The 6,429-nt window shown below is 39.7% G+C and overlaps 1 long non-coding RNA gene across 1 annotated transcript; it reads left to right on the forward strand.

Moving 5' to 3' along the window:
• Window positions 1-3,411: 3,411 nt before the first annotated feature.
• On the forward strand, window positions 3,412-4,066 carry LOC123074058 (uncharacterized). Its single transcript, XR_006435849.1, has 2 exons — window positions 3,412-3,760; window positions 3,847-4,066. It is a non-coding gene; the product is annotated as an uncharacterized lncRNA (long non-coding RNA).
• The last annotated feature ends 2,363 nt before the right edge of the window (window positions 4,067-6,429 follow it).

Here is a 6,429-nt window from a genome sequence, read left to right on the forward strand (position 1 = left end):
GAAGCTATAGAATACATGCTAGTCTGGTGTGCTATTTTTTGTTCAGTTAATTAACCGTTTTCTTATTTTCTGCATCAGAATGATTGCAGAGGCTGAAATTCTTGAAGACTAGCTTTTGACCATGTTGTGGATGGTGGGAACTTGCCAGCCCCTAGATACCTCTTTGACCATGTTGCAGATCTCAATCAGCAAGGGGAAGACGGTGCCACTGTTCTTCATCTGGCCGCAAAGAATGAGGTACCAGTAACTGCCATCAACACTTCCTTATAAAACACTTGGCGCTCTCTCTAATGTACATGCTCTGTGTAACCCACATAATTACCTGGCCACAAGAACTACATATGAATATGTGTCCTCAAGATCTTGCTATGTCCTTTTTACTTTTCCTGTAGGTGGTGATAATTTGGTATAGATCAAACCATAGCCTCCTCTTACACTGTCACACAATTCACATGTCCATTAGCTTCCTCAGTTACTTGACAACGGACAAAAACGATTAGTTTGCAAATTTCTTTACATAAAGTATGATGATATTGACCTGTTGTTTGTCTACTGCAATGCTTTCGTGGTAAAAAAGGAAGGTTGCATCATGCTTGCTGATGCCTTTGGTTTAGACCAACGAGATCAAACTGATACATCTGATTTTTGCTCATAGGTTTGTATGTGTCTATTCACAGAATTGGATACATCTAGATAACTTGCATCAGACATCTCACTGACTGATAGATCTTTCATTTAGACTTTGCATTGCCAGAAGTAAAACTCTTCTGTTTAATCATACTGGGTATTTGTGGTTGCTTCCTTGTGGTGTATTCACAGGATAATAGTTATGCCGATATTGACCTATTGCCCTCATGGCTGATTCTAAATTAGTTGTTAATATGTGCATGCATAGCGATAGTTTTAAAGTCTTACATATTGGGAAATGTTGTTAGAATTAAAATGCAAGGACCAGAATGGTGAAATGTGAATAGGCAGTGCCCTATTTAAGAATTTCTTTATGCTGTGCTATTTTTTTCAGTTAATTAACCATTTTCTTATTTTCCGCATCAGAATGATTGCAGAGGCTGAAACTCTAGATGATCAACTTTTGGTAGCAGTAGGGGACACACAGGATATTTGAACCGGTCGAGAAGCTTGATCTGATATTGCTTCCTAGCTTTGAACTCGGGAGGCCGTTGAAGTGGGCCAAAGAAGCAATAAGGCATCATGTATGTATCCCACTACGAGGTTGCCACCTGCCTGATATATGCTGCGACGAAAGGTGCCCAGATGGTCAAGGTTGGATTTTCCACACGTTCTGCTACAATTGCTTGAATGCATACATCGAAGACAAGCTGAAGGCCTCGAAGATGTCTGTAAGATGTCCACGGTTGAGATGTCAGTGTCAATTTTCAGCCGTTGCGTGTAGACCCCTTCCGGTTAGCAGCTACGAGTAGTCTATTGTTTGTTAAAATGGTCGATCCTACGTTTGTGTCGTTTTTGTTTTGGTAGATGATTGTTGGGTTGTTAGTTGTAAGAGATGCGAGCTGGCATGTGGTGGAGTTGTTGTAAAGGCATGTGTTGTTTCTTGTCCATCAGTAATAACAAATAGTAATGTTGTTGTGAATGTGATTCTTTGCCACGTGTTATGCTGCCGAAATTTATAGTGAAAATACGACCGACTTGTAAATTTTTTGGCCTTGTTTGTAAGAAAACAAAAACTTTACGATGTTGAATTCAAAATGTTATGGCCTTGTTTGTAAGAAAACAAAAAATTTAGGAAGTTTGCCTGGCATGGTCTGCAGGGAAGAGTTTTTTATACACATTTAACATTATTAGATATATGGGGAAAGATCGAACAATGATTGGTTACACTTTTGAATATATAGGATAGTTCAATTCTTCATTCTTCTAATTAAAATGTTCAAGCTGTTTGATTTCCCAGTAACCGTGAAGTCCTTGTTTGTAAGAAAACCAATGATCAACATTTTTGAAATATTTGTTCAACATTTAACATGAAGAGTTGGTAGTCGTGATGGCTAGCCAAGATCGCTCCCTTGGTGGAGTTCCAAAGTTTGATCTCTCGTTCTCCCAATTGTTCTTCCTTTTTTCTTAATATAGTTCGGAAAATGGGCCGGCCCGACTATTGTATCCTGTCAGCAAGACATCCCTATGGTCTCACTGAAGGCGAGATATAGTCGCCGCACGACCCTATGTCTCGGATTCAGTGAGATAGACAAACACACAATAGCCTCATTTTCTGTTTTGTTTTCTTTCACATTTTTTGTTTTGTTTTTTTGCTTATTTTATATTTCAAAATATTCTAGATAAATATATTACAAAAATCACTGTAACTAAAACATTCAAAAAATGCTGACCAAGCATATGAAAAGTGTTAAATATATATAGAGACAATGTCTATCACATATACAAAAAATGTATAAAAAAATAAAATGTGTATGAAACAATGTAATCATGTATTTAAAAAAGTTAATCAAGCATTTTCAAAAGATGTTGAAGAAGTGTTTAAAAAATGTTAAGCAAGCATTTGGAAAATGTTAACTGTGTATAGATTTTTTTGCCATGTATTAAAAAATGATAAAAAATCAGCATGTATATAAAAAATGTAATCAAGAATTTAGAAAACTGTTGAAATATTATTTGAAAAATGATAAATGTGTATAGAATAAATGTTAACTATGTATTAAAATGATGAAATTTTATTGATCATTTATAGGCTGCGTCCACGGGGACCTTTTTCCCCTTAATCACTGTTTGATAACCGGAGTGGGGAAGAACGGTGGTGCCGTATGATACGGGCTACCGCGTGTATGCACATATCTGTACCGGCTCTGCCCATAAATAGAAATATGCAAAGTAGCATTGATGTGCGCTAGTGGGGAATCCAGACTCCATGGGAAGGCCTTAATCCTATTGATTTCGACATTCTACTTTACGTCACCTGTTACTAAATTGTATTTCAGTATTTTACCTTTATGCTCGCTACCCGTTTTCACCATTTTACTACTACGTTGGATTTCCTACAACTTGCAGGCATGGCTATTTAAAAAGTAAATGTGGATGTCTGGGTAGTGCACCCACTAGATTAATTACACATGTAATCCGCCAACACTAAATGCAAATTTGCAACACACTTATCTATATATTAAATGAGGGCATATCCTAGCATGATATGGTCAGTCTTATTAATGCTTTAACATATATACCAATCTTAGAAAATCAATTTTAGCAAACAAAATTAGCCCGCGAGCATTCAATATGGTTACCGGATATCGCAAGGCCATCCATAAGATTTAAGATCTTATCCAACAAACTAAATCTACATGTAGATTTGTTGGATGGAGAGATGTGGTATTTAAGTGTGCTCACCACCATAGCCCATATAAAAAACCATGTGGTGTAGAAGTCTTGCATAACCAAAGATTGATCAACACACCTGCCTAGTGTTAACATCTTCTACAAGAAAGATGGCTAGTTCTAAAGTAATGTGGGTGTTCTGCCTCCTAGCTTTACTGGCTTTCACTTCTTGTTCTTATCATGTACGAGCAGAAGATCATGCCACCAAGGAGAAAAATGAGGTGATGGAGTATTGCAAGAGGTACATATTCAAAAATTATGGCGATCAGTTTCCTGACCCCCACAGGAAATGTTGCCAAACAGTAAGAGAATCAAGACACATCCATGCTATGTGCCAGAAATTCACGCACGCGGATTTGCATAAGATCAGTCTAGCCAAGTGGGCTCATGTTACATATTGGTGTGGATATATTAGCATTTTGATGTAATTTCCAAGCTTATCTTCATGAAATTAATTACTTACGAGGAACACAATCTCATATGTAGGTTTCATCGTTCCAGATTATAGTGCGCCATCACCTCCAGAACACTAATCGTAAGGCCGGTCTGGTCAAATAAGGAAAGGAGTGTTATAATATGGAGCACTTAGTCTAAGGCAGTCTTATCGAACAAAGGAAGGGATGCTATGATATTGATGCTTTATCATAGGACCTCTGCAATAATGCATCTTACTTTTAATTTTATGACTAATAAAAGGACTGCCGCATGTTCTCTTTGTGTTTAGCATGATATTTAGTTGTCCATCGACATACATGGCCTCAATCAATGACTTTCACTTCTGATAAAATAGACTGCTGAATTAAATCCAAAGTCTTGTAAACAAACATAGCTTGTTCTATTCCTAATAATCACTATAATAAACACTAATAAATAATTTGTGTTTGTCGAATGGCATGGTCTTTGCCGAGCATTTTACGGGATATTGGCAGACCACCTATTTGTCAAGAACCACACTCGGTAAAAGAAAGCACTTGATAGAGTCTTTAGTTCATCGAGAGCTGTGAGAAAAATAACACTCGGCCAATGCAACTTTTGATGAGAGCTCGTGACATAATACTCGACAACTAGGAGCCATGTGGCACAGTCGTCCAAGGTTGACGGCTCTGTGACACTAATGCGTCCCAGACACGAGGCTATGATTTGCCGGCAATTTGGGAGCTCTTAACCGGCGCCTTCAGCATCGGTTGGTGTTTCCTACGCCCACGCGGTTGATGGTATGGGCCGGCCCACCACAAGGCGAGGCGGATCGCTCGCCAGCGCATCTTCGTATGCTTTTGTTGACCGGTTGACAGTTGACCAGTTGGCCGGTCAACCATTTACTTTTGAATTAAAAAACAAAAAGTTTTTCAAAAATGTTCATGGATTTTGGAAAAATAAACTAAAAAAAAAATAAAAAACCACAAATTTGAAAAAAATCTCATAAATTTTGAAAAAACTCCACGAATTGGAAAAAAATCATCGATACATATGGTCGCTAGCTTTTCCTCGAAAGAAATTTTAATAGTTAGCTTCGAAGAGTGACACAATTTTGAGGGCCTAGCTTTATTAAAATTCTGATCGCTAGCTTCGTTTGTGTTTTAGCACTGATCGCTAGGTTCTTTTTTTCTTTCTTTTAGATACCGATCGCTAGCTTTGTGCTAACCGGTAGCCTACTAGCACAGACGAGCGGTTGAACATATAGGCCAGCCCACCCTGGCAGGAGTGCAGGACATGCGGACGAGCTGGTTTATTTGTTTTGGGTTTTAACAAATCAAAATCGAACAAACAACGAGGAAGTGAGGTGACGCTGACATAATACTTACATGTAACATAGACAGACCCAATTAATAATTACCAAAGATCCCGTTGATCTTTTTTTTTAGGATCAAACGCTACTGCATCTTTATTTAACTAGCGTAGCTGGGAATGTCATCAGCGATTACAGACAGAACAAAATCAGGACCACACGTTACATAACTCGTCACCCACACCTACTTTAAAGCCAACTTATGCGCAACCACATTGGCAGAACGGCGAACCCAATCCACACAAAACTCCATGCGCGAGCTGAGCAGCTCTTTTATCTCTTGAATCCACGGCCCCACAGCAGCCAAACACCTTTCAGAATGCATCAGCATTTGCGCCACAGCCTTGCTGTCAAGCTCATGATGGACTCGCTGAACCCCAAGCTCAACCGCAAGCTGCAAACCCCGCCTGCACGCAAGAATCTCTGTGGCTTTAGGATCAGCAATGTTTGGAAGAAAATGACTCACCCCAGCCCTAAAAGCGCCATTGTGGTCTCGAAGCACCGCTCCTCCTCCGTCCTTGCTCCCTTGCTTTGAAACAGCACCGTCCAAGTTCACCTTCACCCATCCCGCCGCAGCCGCCGCTGCTCCTCCTCCTCCACTGAGGTAATCCCTCCTCCTACTCCTCCTCCTCCTCTCTCCTTCCTCCTCCTCCTCCCTCCTCCCTACCGTGCCCCTCCCTCCTCCCTCCTCCTCCGGCCGTCCCCTCCTCCCTCCTCCTCCGGTCACCCCCTCCTCCCTCCTCCCTCCTCCTCCGGCCGCCCCCTCCTCCCTCCTCCTCCTCCCCCTCCACTCCTCCTCTGGTCGCCCCCTCCTCCTCCCTCCTCCCACCCCTCCTCCCTCCATCTCTCCTAAACCCTAAACTTTTTTGTACTGTTCTTGTATAATGTAGTTTTTATTATTTTTAGTAAGAAATTAACTGTTTTTATTTACAGTAAGTGCTTAGTTGAACTAGTTGAATTAATAGAACTAGTTTATTTTTAGTAAGAAAATTTAGGTATATGAGATTTGATGATCTAATTAAATTTTTACTATAGAACTAGTTTATTTTTAGTAAGGAAATTAATATAACTAGTTTATTTTAGTAAGTGCTTAGTTTAACTAGTTGAATTAACAGAACTAGTTGAATTTATGTCATTATCACTTTGTCATCAAAGAATGCTATATGAGATTTGATGATCTAATTAAAATTTTACTTGATGGAATATGCAGGCTTTGTAGAGTCGTGTCTCCTTCGAGTAATCGTCATCCGAGTTACCTCTACTTCCTCTACACCCGAGTTGGT

This window comes from Triticum aestivum, chromosome 3D (genome assembly GCF_018294505.1).
Source record: "Triticum aestivum cultivar Chinese Spring chromosome 3D, IWGSC CS RefSeq v2.1, whole genome shotgun sequence".
NCBI classification, from domain to species: Eukaryota; Viridiplantae; Streptophyta; class Magnoliopsida; order Poales; family Poaceae; genus Triticum; species Triticum aestivum.